Below are 23,665 nucleotides of genomic sequence, written 5' to 3'. Positions count from 1 at the left end.
GAATTTGAACAAGAAAGTCCAGTGAAAGCTAAAATGCTCCTGGATATGTCAGATCCCAAAAGACCTGGTTATTTAAAGACTGACCTTTACAGTTTCAGATCAGAATCTGCACTATATTTCAATAACACTTTTGTACTGAAGGTATGATAAAGCCCTTTCTTCTGGATCCATGCCTCATTAGCTATACTCAGTTTTGCTGTTGACAAATTGGAATTTTTATATAAATGTAGAAGACTGTGAAATGAGAAAAATAAGAAGGCTAATATGGAGATAATCCCAGCATCATACTAAGGGGAGAGGAAAAAAGATTTTTTTCATCAATATAGAAAGCTTTGATATGATTTCCAGCCCTCTGGAAAGGACCAGTCTGGCATGAAAAAAAATACAGCTCTGCATCCCATGTTACAGGTGATCTGCACTTTCTCCCAAAGAAGGGAGCTGTGTGCTAACAGCCGCACTCCACAAAGTGTGCAAAGGGTATGTGTAGAGTACTGAGGGCTGCTGTCCAGTTGACTTACATTTATGTGATCTGCAGGACTGTGGTTGTCGATTGTGTTATGGCTGTGGCAGAACTGTTTTCAGAAATGACTTCAGCACACATTTTTGAGATAGGATATAGGCTGAATTTCAGTCCTTCTGGATAGTATAACATGTCTTCCTGAGAGAATCTCAGGAATCTATTGTATTTTGGAATGTACTTTTTTATTTTAGACAGAGATTACTGCCTTCTTGCAGTTTAAGTTAACTGATTTTTTTTTATCCTGCTAGTAGGAATGACATGGATACTTGAAAATAACATTAAAATTCAGAAGGTCAGAGCCGGATAGTTGACATTTGAGGGCCTTTTCTTGTTAGTGGGATGTGCATTGAAACATGATGGAAGACTTGAGCCATCCTTCTGGACTCTCGTTGCCTCTAAAACCTATGCCACTGATTCTTCCAAGATTCCTCAAGTATAATGAGGGGAATACAGAACCTTCCCCTGCCTGTTAAGGTGCTGCATGCAAACTTAAGGGAAGACCCAGCCATGCAGGATCTCCCATGAGGGAGGGCAGATGTACCACCCAGTCCATGGTGTACTGTCCGAAATCAGGATTAAGGGACTTGAGAGAAAGGGATTGTTGTTTGCCTCCCAGCTGCTGCAGTTCTGTGCTTGTCCTCATCTTGTCCTCTGCAGGAGCAAGATCAGATTTATTTAGAATTGTTGAATCAACACCATGTTCTTGGTGAGTATCTGCCCAGTCCTTTTTCCTGCAGGATGCTGACACAATGTCAGGGAGGACACCTCATGGTTTGAGATGGCACAGACCCACTGCTATTTACTTTTGATGTTGAAAGAGATAGTGAAAAACTTTATCACAAAATTTACCAGATTTTGACTGTTGAAGACTATATAGGGCAGAAATTTACACTACCTTTTCAGTACCTCATCTTTCATTACTGCATTATTTTGCCAGTGCAGTTGTGTATGTTAACCCCATTGCTATGATCCAATTTAGACATTTACATCAGTACCTCTGCTTCCACTGGGTTAACTGCAATGCTGCTCAGCCCTGTCTCCCTACCCAGATCAATGAAAGGCAGATACAAGTCTGCTGAGGGTATTAATGTTCTGCAAAATGACTTTGTTTCAATTAACAACACCTCTTTTATTATTGGAGGTGTGGTTGATAAACTGCATGTCTGTCAGGTCTGTGTTGCTTCATGCAGAAGTCAAAACTAGATCACATAAAACAATTTACATGAAAAAAACCCAAGCAGCTCTCCCCATGCTCCTTTCCACTCCTTCAGAAGTGGAGAATTCTGTATTTCAGGACAAAACCCCTCAAAAGCTAAAAATTTTGCTTGTCTGAGAATAGTTCAGGATATCCATTTGCACACCCAGCTCGTGAATTCATGCTTGCTCCCCATAGTTTGGGGCAACAGCTAGAGGCACGCTCCAAGGGTCGAACATCTGTACAAACACACTGCTTGAAGCTGTACAGAGGCTACTGTCAGTCTGGGTGGAATAATGTTTGTGTATGCATTACAGATGAGGAGAGGTCACGCATGGCAATAGAGCAGAGAGCTGAGCCCTCACCTCTGAGTGTCACTCCTATGCCTCTGGTGAGAAATACTGGGTTTATTTATGCTCCTTTGTGATTCATACAAGAAAGTGGTTGAGTCTCCTCTGGGACCCTGTTCCCTTCCTCTGCTCTGAGAAATCTTGACTTTTGGTTTTGTGTTTTGTTTTGTTTTGTTTTCCCTTGGGTTGGAGTCAATAAACTTGGTTGTTGAACAGTGAGAGTGCTGCTTGTCAGCCTCTAGATTTGGGATTTACAGTAGGCTGCTGAGACAGTGATCTCCGGGTACAAGGTGAGGACTGTGAGTCCTGCTGGGGAGAGAGGAGCTTGGCACAATCTGTACTGCTGGTAGTGTGCAACCCTGCGGCAAAGTCATCGCTCTTCCCTGCCTGGTTTCTGGCCAAAAGATTCAGTTAGTTACTGAAGGCTGGAACCTGGGAGCAGACTGCCATATATGCAAGTGCAGACAATTGAAAGATCAGGCTTTTCACCAAAACAGAAAATAAATTGAACTGACAGTATGGATTTTTTTACCAACACTCTCATTCTGCCAGAAGAACTATTTAAATTCATCAGATTAAGTGTTTTACAGATCTAGATTAAATCTGCCTCATTGTGGAGGCAGAGATAAGGGAGCTCTATTAGCCACCACTTTGTCCATCCTCTAGTTAGTTCTAGCATTTAGAAATATTTCCTGATTTTCCTTTGCTGAGCCTGAAACTCATCAGAATTTTTACTCAGAGGCAAGAGACCCTCGTGCCAAAACTGCCAGTAGCTCATGGGGGCTGCAAAAACTTTCTCTGTATGAAGCAGGGCAGGGACATAAACAAAGTCTATCACACCCTGGGAGAGTGCCCTAACCAACAGTCTGTGAACCAAGCAATCTCTCTGAAAAACAATTCCTTAAGGTTTACAAACCCTTCTGCAGAAGACTTGTGTTGAACATGGCAAGATACTATGGAAAACTTTGGTTATAACAAATAATTTTTTCCTAGAGTTTCATGGAAAAATTCCTGAACTGTTCTATATTAGGTATTAAGCCCACTCTGGTCAGAGGTGCAGCTTTACCAACAAAAGAAGTAATATCTACAAAGTGTTGTCTGCAGTATGTTGGACTAGTGACAATAACAATGCAAAATATTACTGGAGTCCCTGGCAAAAGAACAGGCACAATTTACTGGCTATGCAATTCAGGTTAGGGCAAGATGAATAGAAACAATAGTCTAGTGAGTAGGTTACTGGCTTATGATGCAACAGAACAGGGTTTAACTCTTGGCTTAACTTCAGACTTTTTTGTTACTTTGGGGAAGGTACTTAATTTTTTCCTGTGTCACAGTTCTCCATCTGTAAAAGGATAATGATACTTTCCTACATCAACAATTATGCAGGGAAGGTAAATCGACTGATTACTGCAAAGCCTTGAGGTACTGCAGGAGGGAGGGTCTAGACAGGGAGATGTTCAGTACTGTATCTTCCAGTTAAGGAAAGAGAATGAAGAAATTTTCTGAAGACATGTTGCAAGGTTATTTTCCCCTCTCCCAAATGTGGCATGTAGAGAGATATTTCTACCCTTTTTCTCTCTATTCCTTTTTCAGTACATTCCTTCCTTCCTTTTCAGGCACAGACAGATGATATTGAAAGCATACAAAGTTTCTGTATTGCTTCAAGTCTGGTTTGATGGTTTTCTGACACTGAAATAATCAGCAGTTTTATGTTTGATTTCATAGTGCTTTTTCTAAGAATTTAATATTTCACGTTGACCCTCCAGATCTTTTGAAACAGTCTATAAGATCTGCAAGGTGTAGGATGGAGTATTTCTGGCAATCTCTGTCCTTTCCAGGAGTTATTTTGTGTGGAGTTATGCTGATGGATTTACTATCACTTAATTAAGATTTTCTCTACTAAAAATTTACACATTTATTTTCACATATGAAAACAAAGAGAAATAACTAATTTCTGGAAGATAAGAATTTTACTCACCAACTTTTGGAATAGAGTTTCCTTTGAAACTCACTTTAAAGAAATAGATGAGCACTAAATGCAGACAAACTGGATCCAGCTATATAAAGCTGGTCACCTCATGAGCATGAATCATTTCCCATTGCACTCTGAAAGTACCTGTTGCTCACATTTAACTACAGAGGAAACATGGGTGACTTATTTAGGCTAGTTATCTGGTTTTGAGATAGGCAAAATTAGGTAAATAATTCATATAACTGACGTAAATAATGTGTACATTTTAAATAATTGCATTGGATTCTCCGAGTCTTTAGACTTAGATTAAAATAGACTTTTCAAAATTGAGGCACTTAAAATGTTAGGCATTTTTGGAACTGTAGGGCTTCTAATGTACAGGACTTAGGTACTTTCTGAGGAAGAGATTTGTCTCTGGCTTTATTTGGGTAGCCATGCTGCTGATGTGATTTGACCTCAATTACTGCATGTCACACTGATCTCTGCCACATGCCACCTTTTTTAATAAGAAAGCCCCGTCATAAGTGATCAGTAGCTTTCAAATTCATCTTTTAGGTGATACTCTGTGATATTCTGATCACTATTTTTGTATTTAACCAGAACCATTCACTCTTCACCTCCCACCTCCAATACTTGCAAAGCCTGAAGCCACCTTCAGGCTTCTGCATCCTTACAATACACATAAGAGGGTGTGTTATCCTCTCCATGTGATGCAGGGTTTGACCCCCCTGTAAGTGTGCTGCTTACACCGGCTGATGAGGGTGGCTGAGCTACTACTTTACCCCTTTTCTCAGTTTGCCCGGAAATGAATGGAGATTTGAGCTGGGGTTTCTCACTATTTTTTTTCAGTGGAAGTGGGGAGGCAGTCTCAGGGGCTGGCATTTTCTTGTCCCTTCCTTCCCCAGCAGCATCTTGGTGCTGGTTTTGGTGGTGAGCAGGCTTCAAGGCTTGCAAAAATCTAATTCACTCTCAGGGCCAGACACTTAACAAGACTTCCTAATGGCGCCTTCTAAAGTAGCTGCAGTCTTCAATGGAAATTAGAATCATGGGAGTAAAAGATGACTGTACAGGATGGCAAGCTTTACTGCTTTTAGAGATAAGATTTAAACTGATATGTGGGATGGGGCAAAACCATAGTATTCTCTTCATCTTGTTCAATTTCAGCATTTGTAAGGCTCCAGTCATCATGGCATCTAGGCATGAAAGATACTTTGTGTCAGCAGGATATGCATCAAAGGAGTCCTTTTTTAATGGATAAACCTGATATCAAAGAACAGAAGAAACTGAACCAAAATTTACAGGTGTCCTTTGCTTTGATCATTAATTAAAATGTGACTTATACTCACAGTGTCCCTATTAGAGGACTTGACACAACAAAGAATCTGAGGTACCTGACTATTTCTTGTAATGCTGTGAAAGACAGGTGTTCATTCCTGGGAAAGCTTTGAAGCTAAAAATAAAATAAAACAAAATTAAAATTAAAGGATATTTCCAGGTACATAGTAATCATCTTAATACTTACATTTGAGGGGGTTTTGTTTGTGCGTTAAATACTGACAGAACTCGTGGCTGGAAAGGAATGCAGACAATGAGGTAAAGTAAAGCCTTGTAAGTCATTTGAGATCAATCGTCAGAGAATGCATCTCAGCCATGTCATTATCAGATTAATAGCTGAGTTCAAATTTAAGCTGGAATTATTTGGATAACAAAATCAAAAGGAAAGTTTTTGCAAACAATTTGCCTTAGAGCAAAATAAAAGTATTAGAGATAGGATTTTTTGTGATTTTCACCACACCCCTTGAAATTCCACGCAGCCTAGATTATTTCATAGGCAGACCACGACAGCCAACCCCAGCACCCTGGGTTATTCCAGCCTGAAGTGTAATATGGATCAGGCCATCTGACTTCCCCTGAAGTTAGTACAGAAACTACAAACTCAGCCTGTTGGTGTTAATGGGCCATAAGGCAGCCATACGTGTTGATGATCCAGAAAAGCTAGATTAGGTTAGAGATTTGAGGATGTCTTCTTACAACAGGTTGTTTGGCAAGTGAGCTTTCCTGAAGCTTTTATCTCTGCTTTGCTCTCCGTGGCAAACTCTGAAAAAAAGTCCCAGCCTTGCCATTTTCTTTTGCCTCCTACTCACTTTGCTTTCCATACATTTGTCTTCCTCTCTCATTCATCTTTCATAAGCTCACAACTTAATATTTAAGTTTATCTCTTGTTTGAAATAGCATTGAATATGCCTGGGGTTGAATTGGCTTTTAAAGGTAATTTACATGTAGAGGATAGAAAGTGCCAAAAGAAGCCCTACCCAAATAGTTAGCAGCTTCTTAAGTATTTGTCCTGGTTTCATCTGGGATGGAGTTAATTTTCTTTTAGTAGCTGGTACAGTGTGATTTGGATTTAGTGTGGGAATAATGCTGATAACATACTGACGTTTTACTAGTTGCTTATCCTAAATTAAGGTTTTTCAGTTTCCCATGCTTTGCGAGCAAGCAGGTGTACAAGAAGCTGGGAGGGAGCATGGTCAGGACAGCTGGCCTGAACTAACTAAAGGAATATCCCAGCCATATTCCATACCATAGAACATCATACTCCACTCAATGTGGGGAGTTAGCCAGAAGGGGCAGATAGCTGCTTGGGGACTGTCTGGATATCTGTCAGTGGGTGGTGAGCTGTTGTGTTGTGCATCATTTGTTTAGTTTTTTTTTCTTTGGTTTTATTTATCTTTTTTTTTTTTTTTCCCATCCCTTTACATTACAATGATTAATATTATACTTGATTATTATTGTTATTATGTTTTATTTATGTATGTATTTATTAATATGTATTTGTTAAACTGTTCTTATCTCAACCCATGAGTTTTACTTTTTTTTTTGTGATTCTTCTCCCTATCCCATGGCAGTGGGAGGAGTGAGCAAGTGGCTATATGGTGCTTAGTTGCTGGCTGGGCCTAAACCACAATAGCACTGAACACATTTTATGTTCCCCTCTCCTGCTGTGAATCTGTGAGTTTCACTAGCATTTCATAAATGCATTCTACTATGCGAGTTGTTGTGGTACCATCTGATCTTTACATGGTGGAATGAGGGGACACAACATGCAGGAATTTAATTTATAAGAGCATTGTATCTTCGTGAGGTGTCACACTGTGCTGTGTTACCTGAGGTGGTAATAGTTACTGGAGAGTCGTGAGTAGCTTTCAGTGCCCTGGCTGAGCATCTGTCCAGTGTCCATCCCCAAATTAATGGTTTTCCAGAGGAAGTAAGGTGTCAGAGGAGAGAATCCTCCAGTTGTCAGTCCCTCCATAATCTATAGGTACTACAGATGCTAATGGCAACTCATTGTTAGACCCTCCCACCCCCCAAATGTAGAATAACTGAATAATTTCTGCAGCTCTGGAAAGATTCTCTTCACTCTGTATTGTGGTGGGCACAGGGGCACATGGGAGAAGGCAGCACCACATCCGGACTTGTCTGTTGCAGCTTAGATGAGGACTCCCTGGTTTTGATTGCTTCCAGTCACAGGGGCCAGCTCCCCATTTGGTTTAAATCTTGATTTAATTTATGCCATCTGGAAAGTTGGTCCACTCATACTACCATGTAACAATTTAATCAAGGATTTAAAAACTAAGTCTAGAGTTTTTCTCTATGAAATGTGTTTCACAACGCTAGGTTCACCAGGCTGATTTCTGTAATTCAGGACTTCTATGAAACATCCTAGGCTGAAAAGGATGACAACACATGAGCAGAGACAGTAAAAAGCTAGCATGCCAAGAAAATCACAGGTGTTTCTGGCAAACTTTCTGTGAGAAGGATGGCCCAATGAGGTTCTGTCACTACAAGTGGGATCTACCTCATTGCACATCCTTTGGTAAAGCCCACAGCACAACTGCATCTGTGGAGCACTCTTTCTGGAGACCTGAAACCCCTGTTACCTGTCAGAGGGGATTTCTCCATCAGGATTCAGGTTCTGATTTAGCAGAATAAGCAGCTCCAGAATATAAGGGCATTATTCCACCTCCCCACCCCCCACCCTTTTTTTTTTCTTTTTTCCCTGATATAAGAGAAGACAACAGTTGATAATACTTCTAATATCAGATGCCATTTTTTGACTTTCTCTTTGTCCTTGATGTTGCACCTATAGGTAGATAAGTCATTAATACACACATATATTAATTCTGTACTGCATGTTTTAAAAAATACACGTGGAATGGACTATTGAAATTTCTAGCTGTAACATATTTTCACCAGATGTGATACGCCCATTCATAGATACTATGTCCTCACTCCAATTTTAGTTAGCAGCTTAACTTGTTATTTGTCAGTAAGCACCCTTGAGGAATATTTCTGTGAAATATAAAAATCTTGCAGGTATACTTAAAACTATCAATTAGATGGATGAATGGCATGAAGAGTGAATCAGCAAAGCTGTCCAGAACAACGGACTAGTGAGGACAAAATTTTTCATCCTTTCCAGAAAGACTCTCCTTCATTTCTATTATCATTAACATCTGCACTCTTCAATTCAGATCATATGCCTTTAAAGAAATGTAAATCAACTCCATACTCCTGGACATTAATTTCTAAACATGGACTGTAAATCTTTACTCACTGTGACAGAGATGCAATATCACCCTATTTACCTATTAGCTAAAAGTCTGGAATTTGAAAAAAGGGCAAGCATAGACAGTATCCACCTCCAATTACTCCTTCCAAGACTTTAAAAGAGAGGACAGCCACTTCTTATTTGCACAGCCATTGCTGACGTGAGACCTATTCCATGCCCTTCAGATTCTACTTTATCTTTGTAATCTTCATGAAAAAGGATTTTCCAGAGAAAATATCCCTAAAAGATATTATCTTGATATTACATTGTAAGGAAAATAAAATTCTACCATTGAAAGAAACTAAAGAAAACCACTGAATGTCAAGGTCAGATGAGCCTTTGGTGTCAGGTGGAAAATGGAGGGGCAAAACTCCCTCTTCTCCACCGATCTTTGGCTGCAATGTATATGAACTTCTGTGACTGGCTGTTACAGCTGTGGTTTATTTCATTGTTGGCTGTTCTGTGAAATATTGATTATTCTAAAGGTCTGTGTCAGTAAATTTCCAAGAAGTTATTAGCCAATGAAGAAAAGTGTTTTATTCTGTAATCATTGCTGTATCTTTATATGTGTAACTGAACACTTGATCTATCTTTTCTTGGCAGGCATTGAGAGGAGCTGTATGTAACTTATATACCACTCTTCCAAGAATTGTAAGAGAAGGGAAGTCTTAACAAGGAAAGCTGAGAAAGAAAATTTAGTACCTGATTTAGAGTAAATATGTCCCTAAAATTACAAAATTGGCCAGATAAATAATTTTGGATAGATTATTTATTTAATGAGGTGTTAAAGAATGCCTTTATTCAGATATGCTCAGTTTTGTTGATGGGGGCCAAGACCTGTTGGTAGAATTGTTTAAAAGGCTGAGTGAAGGGATTAGGTGAAATTCAGTTCTGAACTGAGTGCCTTGCACTTACATCTATGAGGCACAGGATCTGCCTATACAGAAGCAGCAGGGCAGATTAATCCACCATATATACAATTCATATGTGTGTGATTCTTTTTTGCAAGACTGCTAGAAATATGACTGTAACAGGTGGCATTATGAAATCTTCTGTAATTCAAAGCTCTGCATCAATGCATGCGTGCCAACTACAACTGGTGAAGTATAACAATAAAACCCATGCAAAAATGAAATAAAAAAAACCCCGAAGGCTTTTAAGCTCAAGTATGAACAACAATTATCATACATTTATCTGTCTGTGGATCTTTAGCTATATATTGCATATGTGTATTTTATTGTTTTTTTCAGACATTCATGATTCTCTGGATTACATTTCATAAGAAAATGTTACATAGTACCCTATGTCCTTCCTGTCACTCTCTAGTCGTCCAGTCTGAAACAACCTTAATTTACAAATCAATATGAAATTTGAGGTTCAATTTCTGGATCTCCAAATATCAAAGAGTAAATGGATGGATGTTTGTGATATTTTAATACTATTTTTTCCCCCTATTTCTCCATCAATTTCTGGAAAGAACACTTGCTTTCATAACTGTCACAGGATTATTTGCGAAGCACTTCTGGCATTTTTCTTCTGGAGATATATAGGATGAGTAGAATGAAGTTCGTTAATTCACTATTGCTGTAAGAAACAGATTTTTTTTTCCAGAATTTCCCTAGCTCACTAACCAAAACTCAGTTTCATCAAAGAGTATAATGAAAAAACTATAGGTAAAAACTTGACTGGCAAGAATTACTACTTCTTCACAAATCAGAGCTGAATAACTTTTCAGAAGATTTTTCTTGGCAAGCTTAAGCGGCTGACTTCAATACAGGAGGAACTGGATGAGATTCTATGGTTTGAATTAAAGAGGCAGACCAGATGATCTCATGTTTTCACTCTAACCTTTGCATCTCTGAGATGGGGATAAGTCATGTGAGTCAGGCTACTTCTACATAAGCATATTTAACTGTAACATCATGCTGTTTTATTGTGTTAGGCCTTCTCTGAGGAACTCTCCCATTATTACACTGATCTGCAAAGCCAAAATTTTGCTTTGCAGATACTTGGTTGAGTAGTGTTGCTAGGAAGGTTACAGCTGAACTTGATAATAGCTGTTACGGACTTTTTTGTATCCTTTGTAAACTGTGTAGCGTAATTCCTGGTATCAGTTGAAGATTGTGGTAACTGAGGATATGAACATATTTTTGGATTACATCTGTGCTTTTCTGATTTGAAACTGTCTGTCAAAGACTGTAGAGAACATGAAAATGTGATCAACCAGAGCCATAAACAAAAATCCCAGCCCAACAACCACATGGAAAAAATAGACAACTGCAGTCTGGATTACCACAACTGTCAACAAGATTTCCATTCAGAAATCCTCTCTTTGGCCTGTCTTCTAATACTATTGCTAATGGAAAGAATGTTCTTAAAGAAGGCAAACTCCTTTATATAGTTGCTTTTGATGACATACCAAATAGATTTTCAACCAGAGAAAATGAATAAACATCTGTAGGAATTTGCAAACAATGACAGCATGTTTTTTCTGCCTCTCTCTCTCTCTCTGCCTATCTCAATACAAGTGTACATGGACGTGCATAACTTTTTCAGATTTGTTTAATATTCAGATATTACCCAATGACATTTTTTAGTTGAGGAAATTTTTAATCCATGTTGTGAATTTTCTCCAGTGATTCAAAACTGTTCAGCCAAATTGTGTAGCTTCATTCTGACTTGTCAAATTGGGTGTCAAGTTTTCTTCTAGCTTCTTTTTCAGTAGAAATTGCTGCAGTTACAACAGTTCCAGGAAATGGTGACAGGACACATACATGGTTTATTGTTGCTCTGTTTGGGGTATTTGCAGAGGGGATTAGAGAGAGCTTTCTCACCACACAGCTTTAAAGATACTACTTAAAGAAAAGCTCTTGACTTTTATTCAGTACTCCCAATGACACTGAAACCTCAGTTGCTGAGATGCTGGCTTTGATCTTCAAAAGTGCAGTTTACGGCAGCAGAAAACCAGAGATAGATTTAGATTCGCTATTTCAATGTTTCACTGGTTCTTCTTGATTTGGTGAAGAACAAGAAACAAAACTGTGAAGTCATTAAAAAAGAGAAATAACTGTGCAGAAAATATATAAAAACCTGCTCCAAAATTGAGAGTGTTATTGATTATCTAGTTCAAAGCACAGGTGCTTTTGTTAATGGCAAGTCATGACAGCTGGAACATACTTCTTTTATTTAGTGGGTGAAATGAATCACTGATTCTCTCATTACATGGGTCTGTCTCTATAAATTCAAAGATGTGAAACAATGCTGCTATGGTTAGTACTCTGAGCGTGGCCTGCTAAATCCTGTGTCGTCTATCTTTTATGGTTGTTTGTACTTAGAGACCTGCTGTGAAATCAGTCACCTCTATTTATGTGCAACATAACACTACTGTTTTTATATAAAAGCTGCAGTTTGAAAAATACTGATACACGGATAACAAGGTTCATATCCTGCAATGGAAACATGAGGCTGTCTGGCAGTTTTCACTAGCTGACCCAGCTTTAAACTGGTGGCTGTTCCTACAATGGATTATTTCAGTTCTGGAAATACAGCTTGAAAAATACACCAGACTCTGCAACTGCTCTCTCTGTGAGGAGAGCACTTGCATGCTAATAATCCAGATCATGGGTTTGAATCTGATAAACTTGTTCTATAGTAGCTCCACGAATGATTTTAAATGACTCATCCTAGCACTGACACTAGAAACAACCTTCTCAGCACTGATTTAAATAATGATCTCCCCCGATGCTCAGTGCCTAGACTGCCCACAGAAGCACCAGTTACCTGGAGACTGCTGCAATTCTCAGTCCACTAAAATTGTGATGAAAGTCTTCCTTCTCTTCAAGGATCTCTTTGCCAGGAGCAAATAGCTATGGCAGGCAGATAACAGGAAAAACACCTCCCAAGAGCAAAATGAAGTTTTATTTAATGTGCTCTAGGATAAACACTGCATTAAAACATTAGTATGAGCAAATTTCTCCAAACAATTGTTAAGGCATAGACAGAGATACATAGCAGTTGCTTTTGCCACATCACTCCAAAGCAAAAAAAAAAGCCAAAGGAATACTTCATTTCTCTGTCCCCCACAAATTGCTGGGTAGGTCATGCATTTCTACTGTTAGGCTATCTCTGGACACTTTAAGTTGTTTTTCTATACAGAAACGTGTACTTTTTCTCAGGAGTTGTGAGTTTTGCTGAACTAATGCCAGAATGAACATTGATACCAGGTGTCTGCTCTGGCAAAATCCAATATCACACCTACAGATAAAGTGTAAAATTACATGTGTCATGCCCAAGCATCACAAATTACTCTGCCCTTCATCTCAAATAACATGATAACTTCTACTTTGAGACTTCAGACAATGTAGCCTTGGCAAAAGGAAAGTTTTTCATAGCCAAGCACATCAAACCTAATGTATTTTACTGCACCAAAGGGGTTGACTTTTAAAGAAAATATATTGCCAAATTGAATATACCTTTGGTGTATAAAATAAAACATACTGTCCTGGGCAACTATAGTGATAAACAGTGTTTGACTAGTTTGAAAGGATCCACAATGCTCTCATGCTGGCTGCTGGAGGCTCAAGTATGAAGGTGATGCAGATACAAGCACATGAGGGCTCATGACGAGAGAAACAGAGGGTTAGGAATGGCCACGTTATCTCCTCTGAGATTTCTGACTCTTGCTAAAGTGTCTGAGATATCCATACTTCATGCTTATTGCCTGAAGGTTATTGAGGATTTGAGAGGAGCAGTGGTGATGGCTGGTAGTACCACACAGGCACTGGGGAAGAGGGCAATGACTCTTGGGACCCTGCAGGCCACCACTGCTGTCCCAAAACCACAGACAATGTGTGGGCTGGGGGGACGTCTCTGAGCATGCTCCCACATTAACTGTTTGCATTCAACCACTAAAAAAAGAAATTTGTGACTTGAGCTCCAGACCTCAGTTTTTCTGATCTCTAACACATCTTGAAATTCTGGATCCTCCAAATGCATGGCTGATATCCTAATTAAACTCAAACACACAGGGTGACTAGTTAGCACATAAAATTTTGCTGAAAGTGAAACCTGATTAGTCATATTGTCATTTTTAAATGGAGGATCAGGTCAAATGTACCAAACCACCTCTGCTACTGAGAATGAAGTGACTGCTCCCAAAGGACTACATTTGTAAATAGTTTCTAAAAACATGACTGCAATATTTCCTTGTAAACATTTGCATGAGGATGTTCTTAAGTTGTGCAGAGCCATGTCCCTTTTCATACAGAAATGCAGGAGTCTGAACTGAGGAATGGATTTGACCTCAAAGAACTGTCAGCAGAGATCAGATGAAAATTTGTATACTATTATGTTCAAAAGAGAAATTTCCTGATTTTTAAAAAAAATCCATTTTCAGGCAATACCAATAAAGTTATTCAGGACTTTCTACTTAAAATTGTTTAGTGGGTTAACAGGCTTACCTCTGTATTTCTTGAAAATTTGTGGACTAAATAGTTATTATGCCACCTTCTATCTTAACCTCAGTTTCATTTTGGATTTTGTGCATTCTGCTGAAAGAGGGTAGGGAAAATGTTGGCAATTCTAAAATAAGTGACTTCTTAGCATATCATTGCTAATATGGTTCTGACCTGCTTAAGGACATAAATCTTTAAGGACAAAGATAATAATCTTTATAGCTTGCAAATTCCTTATTAGCGTGAGGATAGTGGTACTGTAAATTCAAGCAGCGTATTATGAGCCACACATTTTTAGCTGTTTGAATTCATTCTCTGAATATTTAGTAAGATGATGAAAGGAGGTGAATGGCATGTCCCCAGCTGGACACAGTTCCAGCTTGAGCAAGACGATAAACTTCTAATATGAAGATGGAACTTATGGATGCTGGCCAGAACAAAATAACATTTCACCAGTGGAATTCCAGTTCAAACTCTCTTCTGGAAAGAAATAATCTAACAAGGCTCCTCTCCCTTTTAGGGGCTTCTGGAAAAAAAAAAAAATAATGAAAAAACCAAGTGTGTGGTCTTTTGAAATTTCAGATTAATTTGTTAAAGAGACAGCATGGGCAGCTTTCAGGAAAAGAAACAGAAATGTTGCAAGTTGACAAGAAATATTTGCTCTTATAATGACACCCATGACCCTGGAAATAGATTTTTTTTTTTCCGTCAATATGTCTAAACAACGACCCTTAGACCCTTGTGCAGATTATTGAAGTGATAGTTGATTTCCCAGATTTTTAAGGCAAAAAGAATTAACATTCACAAGAATATATCTTGATGTTTATATTTTGGGATCCTTTAAGATTCTTCCATTGTCTTTACTCTTGAAAGAACTGTTCATCTTGCCCTTTGTTTTGTCACTTAATTCGTATAATGTCATACATGTCTTGGGGAGTGCTATTGATAGGTAGATCCTCACATGCAGCAAATCTAAGTTAAGGCTGAGTGATTTCAGCATGTAAACAAACACTGATTTATCCCTGAAGTTATGGCAATAAGATGGGGGTCCAGTAGGAGTGTGCATGACCACAGTCCATGCAAATCTGTGTAAGTGCTAACATCTTCAAAACACTGGGTGTGATACTAGATGCAGTAAATGTTTGCAACATTCAGCAGCATACAGTGGCTTCATACTGGTTCATCCACCTGTGTACTTCCCTAGCCAAAAGTTTGCATTCATTCTGGTTAAAAAGTGTATCCTTTACCGGTACAGAAATGTTCATCATGCGGTTTTCTCTGCTGGTGTGCTTGACCCTGAACTCACTGTTCACAAGGTATTTCTGTGAAATAATCATGCTTTCCACCCCTGGGGAAAGAAAAAAAAAAAAAAAGCATTGTGGAGTCTGTGCCGTTGGACATATTCAGAAGTCAAATGGACAAGGCTCTGACTGATCTCATCTGATATTGATGCTGACCCTGTTTTTAGCAGGTTAGACTACTCATCTACAGGTCCCTTCCAACTCAAACTGTTCTGTGATTCTGTAGTTCAGCTCATAACTGAAAATCTGCCCTTTTAATCTGGATAACATGACAGAAACATGTATTGAAATCCTTATATCTTATTATTCTAAGTATCAACCATATTTCACTGTAGACTCAGATCAAGATTCATGACAGACTCAGCCACCTTGACTTAATCACGCAACTGCTCTGTCACCTTTCCCAGCCCATCAAGCCAGAGGTCTCATGTAAAGATTTCTGCACCAAAAAAAGCTTTTCTCTGCTGACTCTATGGGCAACCTAGAGTACTTGCACCTCTCATGCACCTTAGTTTGCTGCCTATAGCTAAGTGGGCTAAGTTCAGGCTCCAGCACATATTTCCAATTTGTCTCTAATAGTAGACATTTAACTTCTTTTGATAATAAGTGACTGTGTTATATACTCAGCCTCTTAGACATGTGAGCCTGATAGACGAATCAAACAGGAGCCTAAGGAGCATTTAGTTCAAAGGAAACCAGAGTATTTGTAAAACATTGCTGGAAGTGGGATACAGTGTTTTAAGTCCAAGAATTACTGGTAATTTGAAAAATTGGCCCCACAGAGATCCGTGGTAAGACTCTGAGACATCTTTGAGCCACATAAAAGAAGCTTCTTTTCAGAGTGGTTTCTTTGGGAAGGAATTTCAGAGTAATCAACAATTTGCATTTGAGATACTACTAAAATCAATGGCCTCCTTTGACAGTTTTGCTTTTCAAGTCAGTGCAGCTGATAGCCTTGTTACTGTGTGCTACATTTCAGCATCTGGAGCTGCAGGGTACACCCAGTGGAGGAAGAATGAAGGAGATAAAGTGATTTTACAGATGAATTGTTTTTACATGAAGGCAAATACCACGTTTTCCTTTTAAAGGAATTGTTATTTTATCCCATAGATGCTGTTATTTACAGTGGCTCAAATAGTTTACATTCAGGATGAAAGCTTAGCAAGATCAACTTGCCTTGGTACAACCAAATGAAACACTTTGTAAAAGTTTACCAGTAAAGCTCTTATGCAAACTGTTTGCTCAGGCGACAGGAAATAGAAAATCACTACTGCAGCACTCCATTTTGGGATGGATTTTGGTTATTGGAGTTGGGTTGGGTTATTCTCTGTATAAAAAAGACCTTAGCAAGATGCAGAGTTGGCAGTCAACTTTCTTGAATTCACTGCTGTGCAAAAGGCACAGTGGCTGGAGTCCCTCCATACCAAAAGGCCCATTGGGAAAAATGCACTTTGCTAGGTCTCTGCACAGAGGTGAACTTCGCGCTGCATGCTCTAGACAGAAGTATGAAGCCGTCTGTGATGCAACATTTTGGCAAAATTTTCCAAGTATACAAGTATATGCCATGAGAAAAATCAGGCATCCCTTTCATTTATGTAAATGCTTTCATTTTATGCGATTTCTGGCAAAACCCCAAGCATTCTGTATGATAATTCAAATTCACTTGCAAAATCTTCATGTCCTTAGCTAGACTGGCACATAAATAATTCTAGAGAACAGTTCTTGGAAACAATCATCTTCAGTAGTAATATTTTAAGACTTGTGGGGACACATTCAATTAAAGCTTCATATAGTTTCCATACCAAAGAAATCCACACAAAGCTGAATAAATAATAGTGGAGAAAATGTTTCCAGCCTACACTAACGTATAGCATGGCTCCTTTACACTGCTTTAGAGATGTAAAGGGACCTTAAAAAGGTTTAAATGAACTGTTAATGCAGGACATAAAGGACATTAGCAGAAATGCGAATCAGCTCCATGAATATTAGGGAGTTAGACTATTGTCTGGATTACTTGGGTTGAGAAATTTGAAGAAAGATTATGAATCCAATTCTGACGTTGGAAATTATTAAGCCTGCTACTCTGCTTTACTTTTTATTTCATCTTTTCTTCTCAACCATGAATTGTGATTGTTTTTATATTCTGTGTCTCAGCTTCAGAGGAAGGGAAGGGAAAATGAATTTCCAGGAAATTCAATAGCTTAGTTGCTGGATACCCTTTGAGACCTGTGATGCGGGCTCAGGCTGTGGATTTCAACCCACTTGCTGACTAAATGAACACTTGAACTTATTGACCCAGAGTCATGTAACTGATTTTTGCACTGAATTTGGTGCTATCTGAATGAATCAAGAGCAGACTAATAAATCAGGCTTCTCTGAAGGCTTATGTGGGATTTTCTTGCTCACTTCCGAAATACCAAGAGGTTAGACTTCTTGCTTCCACCAGTCTTGACAGGCCAAGGGCTTCTGAACATGTATGAGAATTTAAGTCCTCTGAGGGTTTCAATGATATTATAGCTTAGGCTAGAAAATGTTAGTGCTGTTACCGGAGGAATACCCAACACAGAACTGAGGTGAGAAGTCAAGGTGGTACCAGGAGTAGGGATTTGAGGCAGGAGTAAAGCAGGAGATAAGAAAAGCCTGAGCAGCTAATGAAAACTAATTTGGGAAGTGCCAGTGCACTTCGGCTGGGTTTAAATATTGCCAAGAAGGCTAGACCTTCTACAATAATCCTTCAAATGTCTCCTCCAGAATTGCGTGGAGTGTATGAATTGACTCATTTCTGGAAACAGGATTCTTCCTCATCCCTAAAGTTGAGTTAAGGTTCTGGACACAAGAATCTGGATACAATACATGCCTCCGGGTTTCAGAAGAAACACCTTCAGCCCATCTAGGAATTTATTATTCAGTTATAAATAGGATATCTGAGGCTCAGGATTTTATATCTGGGTTCAGTGTGGTTGTCCATTTCTACCCATCAGAAGAAACTTTAGGAGGATCTTTCTGAGGGAGACAAAAGGTCTTGAAGACTCACAATATTTCAAAGATCAAGAGACAGCAGTCTGAAAAGCTTCTGTGGAAAGAAAGGCTTTTGCCATTCAGCAAGCACAGAGACCAATTTCTGGGGTTCATGGAAAGGTTTGAAGGTTCACAGGGCTTTGGGGACACAGTTAGGGAATACATGCAGGGTTCATTGATAGAGCAAAATAAATAGATGCAATGGCATAAATCAGTAATGACATTTGATACATGGCCTTTGAATACATAACTCTTTGAACATAAATCCTGCCAAAATAATGGTGGATGCAGGTATAGGAGCCAATGTCAGAGTCTGGGGACTGTGTTATTCACTCTCCAATGTGAAAGAGAAAGGTATGCATGAACTAGGCAGAACCAAGGACTTTCTGCTTACACTCAGGAGTAAGTTCCTATTCATCTTGAGATGAATATAAACTCATTCCTGGCCTTTGTAACCTTAAATGTGCACTTGGATTGCATTGTAAGATTACATTTCTTGGTCAAGGGTCATTCACAAATGCTCTTGAAAGACCAATAGAGCTGGCATGTTGGAATGAGCTATTATTGTTAATACTAAAAAGCATGAAATAATTGCTTCTGACTAGCTTGGAGTGAACAGCATGTGACAGTCATACCTCATTCTTGAACTCCATTGGCTCATGGAAGTGGTTAGCTGGTTGCATAGAATCTGGCAGCTCACATGAGTTTTTGCTGCTTGTTGGTGCTCCCTCTCATGAGGCAAATTCATGAATAGACCTTATCTGGGAATACAGGATGTGGAAAATACCAAGTGGGTGAATTCCCCTCATCTGTACATATTTTGTTCTGTTTGGGTCATCAATACAGATGCAAAAGACAGTAAATTTTTCATTCCTGGGGACTGGTTTTCCAAAGTGAAAGAATATTGCCTGCCCCTGTCAGCCTCTTCTAGGAGACATAGCGCATGGTGACAGAGTTCAAAGTTGCACTAACTGTAGGAGCCATCCAAATCCTTGTGTGTCCTGTGTTTTTCTTTCCCATTTACATGATTACAGCTACTGCTACTCTCACTTTCCTACAGTCTCTGAAAATAATGTTAATTCACTTTAAGCATAATTTCACAGAATTATTTTATGGCAAACAATTTGACTTCTCAGTCTAGCCCGGCATCCCAGCTAGCACTTATCTGTGCAGAGTGTGAACTATTAACACTGGCTTCACATAATTTCTAGATTCAAGAGTTGGGACAGCAATGAAAACTTTGCCATTGGCTGTAAAACTTAGTCTACAGAAAGTGAGGTGATTCCTAAGGAGATAAAGGAGCTGCTGGAGACACTGCCCAGGAGTTGAGGTAGCAGCTGCAACTTGGGAAGCAGCATTTATCCTTTCTGTACCTGTGGTGTTGCTAATGAGTCTGGAGGGATTGACTCAGTCTTCTTCTCTGCAGATGTATTTAAATATTCACTGGCATCAGTTACAGAACATATATGTCCCGTTCTTACCACACTGGAGTAAAGTGCCTTGTGCTTCCTTTCAACTCAATATCTAACAATGCTTATGCTCGAATAAGCAGATGCCAGAGGAGTCCCTTCCTACAAACTGTCCAGGAAGGGCATCCTCTGCCAAAGAGTGTCAGTCTGAATCTCCCCAGGAAGACCTGGAAGTTCATCTGAAATTTCATCTAAACACTTGAGGATGCCAATAGGCAAAAGAGAAACTCTCCTCAGAAACATGAAAGTAAGTCTTCTAAACTTTATTTATTATCATGGGTTGAATGAATCAGGGTTTATTTGGTTTTGGTGAGGGTTATTTTGTTTGTATGGTTGGGTTTTTTTTCAAGAAGAAAAAAGAAAATATGTTATTTTGGGTGAATCTAAAAGGGTTTTTTCCCTCTTTAACAGCCAAATCAACATCCTCCTCCGATCAGTTATTTACCCAGGACACTCCTATAATCATGACTTATTCATAACAGACATTTAAAGTAGTTCAAAACCAGAACAGAATATTAAGAAGAAAGTTAAGAAGAAAGTAATCCTTAGTGTAGTTGATGAAACTGAAGTATTTAATTCCTGGTTAAAGCCCAACACTGATCTACACATCCATGATGACCTAGGAAGCTTGTCAGACTCTATCTGACAAACTGTAAGTGGTCAGTGATGAAAGACACTCAGAATGCAGGTCCCTCAGAGAGCCACAGCTGCAAAAATCCTCCAGGAAGAAGAAATAACTGAAAACCTTCTATTTATAAAAAAGAAAACAGGAAAAAAAACCAAGAAAGAATTCTGTTATAAAACAATGGCCATCGTCCAGACCCTGTCCATCATTCTTATACAGCATACATGAAAACAAAAGACAATGTCACTGTTTTTCACTTTACTTCTTGGTCCCAGAGGGTTACTGCAAATTATTAAAATTGTGATGATGTGGTTGATTCCAGGAAAGTCTTCGTACTGAATTAAAAATGCAGTAAATGCTAATTGGAGTTGATATATCTCCTGCTCGATTAATTTTGAATTTAGTACTGTAATAAATTGACATCATGTTAGTGATCAAGATGTTCTCTAAGCTTAAAGTGTTTCCCAGGGAATAATTACAACTTGGAGGAAGGAAGAAAAGATTGAAGGTGACAAGGATTAAAAACACTGAATATTTTTGTCTGGTTTATAGGACTGATAGAACAAGAAAAAGTGCTTGCCTGAGTATTTGAGGAACCTTTGAAAATATTTTAAAAGATCCCGTGATCATTAGATATGGCTGGCAGAACAAAATTCTTTCCAAGGAAATTGTTTAGGCTGGGAGTGCATCTTGCCTCATGTTGCAGGAAGATGGACACTTTTCAATGTTTCCATGACAGGAGAAAAATGGTCCAGGTGACTTGGGAGAGCAGCACAAGCACATAATCATCCCCAATCAGCACAGGTTTTCACTGTGTTCCCAGTCCTGCTTTGCCTTCACCACTATCACTGATGCTTTGCCAGGAGGAAGCCTCTATAGATTTGAAGAGAGATTTTCTCCTGGTCCTGAGAGAGTGTAATCAAATCTGTGCTTCTGTTTTTGCTTGTTTTTCACAGATTTGATGAATGAGCTATTCCTTATGAACTAATTTTTCTTAGCATGGACCTGACCTGTTAGCTGTTGATGGCTGGGAGGCTTCACCACAGGTCTGCTACCCGTGGGACTTCTGCCAGGTACCTCCAAAGGGACTATGGCACCCTTCTTTTCTACCCAAACACACTAGCTCCCTTCTTTCCCTCGTGCCTACCCAATTCATAAATCTGTTTTTTTCCAATTTCAGGCCAGGAAAACTAGAAGACAAAAAGCGACAGAATGACTTATTTTAGGCAGTGTCTCTGTGTGCATGTGCTTTCCAAGATTTTGATTTCCTGTGTGAAAACTTAAGATTTTATGATATGTGAGTATAAATATCACTCTCCTTCCTACACACAGACAAAGCCAGACCTCATGTCAGAAATAAAGAGCTTTTAATCTTGTCTGTTTTGAGGTGGAGGAGGACACAGAGGCGTGCAAGCTGCTTACCACAGAGCTGGAGGGAGGAGACCTGCGTGGGTCAGGAGGGAAGAGAAGTGGCCCCTAGCAAAAGCTGAAGGAAAATGGCAAGGAGTGTGAGTATGGCCCTTTTTCAGAAAGGATGACAGGAATTGGTGGATGTCCACTTGGCACCATTTCCTTATGGTAAAATGCAGTTAAGCTTCAGTGGGACTTAAGCTTTTTTAAAACACCCAGGAAAGCCCCATATTGACAACTTGCATGTATTAAAAAAAAAGAAAAAAAAAAAAGAGTAGCCTCAGTATTAGGTTTCCATTCAGATTAATCTGTTAATAACCAGCAGCAGAATCACAGCACTGGACGCACCAAGTTTGTCCAACACTTTGCTCTTAACATGGGAACCCTTTGCTCCTGGGAACATACTGTTTCTTGCTTTAGCCAGTGGATTCCTCAACGGCATACTTAACCTGATGGAATTTTCACCACCTTCTCTGGGAATAATTCCACAATACACTCGTGACAGGATGGCAATATATTTAATTGCAGTGTGTGAGAAATGCCTGCATTTGACCACAAACTCATTTTACATACTGCAACTTATTGCTTGGCCAACAGATGGTAGCAATTTTTGGCTGCTATGGACCTGGGATGTGTCCAAACTGGTCAGAAAAGAAAGCATCCATATCCTAGAGTTATTTCTCAGAGTCCTTCAGGCTCATCATTATTGAAATAAAAAACGAGTGAAATGTTAATGGATCATGATCATATTAATATGTATTGAAGTCAAACTATGTGTCAGTTTCAGAAAGATGCTTACCTGCAACAAGATAATCAGGTATTATCTATGACACTTTAGAAGATAAAAAAAATAGATTAAGAGCCTCAAAACTTATGGGAGGCATTGGATATTAACTTGTTTTCCCAGTTTAGGTTAGAATAATTTAGTTCACAGACACGCAAACCAACTGATAATTAGCAAACACGAACAAAATGTCGCCTTTCGTAAATCAAAATCCTTCAACACAAATATTAATTGCAAATTTAAGTCTTTTTTTTTCCTGTTCATGAATATATTTGTTATGCATAAATATTCATTGAATAGTTTATGAAAACAGATTTTATTCTGTGGGTTGTTTGTAAGATGGTTATTATATATGTATAGTCTTTACTTGTGCATCACAATTAGTCAGTAATTCACACAGGTACTGTCTCTCCTCTCTTGAAACAATATTTTGATTTTAAAAATTATATAATATGGAAAAAAGTATAGGGATAATTGGAGTGTTGGCATCATTTACAAGAACAAATCACATGCACTAAAATTTGAGGAAAGTATGAAGATTTGTGATTATCATGACAAATACCCACAGCTGTGTGAGGATTTATAAGCATGACATATTATAAAAGCGCAAATAGCAGGAAACTCTACTTACTTCTTTTATTCACAAAAGTATTCTTGAATCACAGCATTATTGTAAATGCCTGCTCTCACACTGATACAATTTCCTGTTTGAATCTCTGAGCAAATGAACAGCATTAATTGTAACTGTTTGTCAGCATCCAAAAATTGTTAGACAAGATAATATCCAAGCTTTATGTTGACTTGAATAGATACTGCAGTCTGCACGCCCTGTCCTTTCCCTGTCCTCCTTCCAGAGCATCTCTTTTTCTGAGGAAAATGAGACAGGCTGCTCTTTCCATTTTTATTGCTGAGACCCATTTCCCCATCAATAACTCTGCACATTTTAACCCTCATGATGT

This window comes from Athene noctua, chromosome 1 (genome assembly GCF_965140245.1).
Source record: "Athene noctua chromosome 1, bAthNoc1.hap1.1, whole genome shotgun sequence".
Taxonomy (NCBI): domain Eukaryota; kingdom Metazoa; phylum Chordata; class Aves; order Strigiformes; family Strigidae; genus Athene; species Athene noctua.
Note: the sequence above shows the minus strand (reverse complement) of the source record.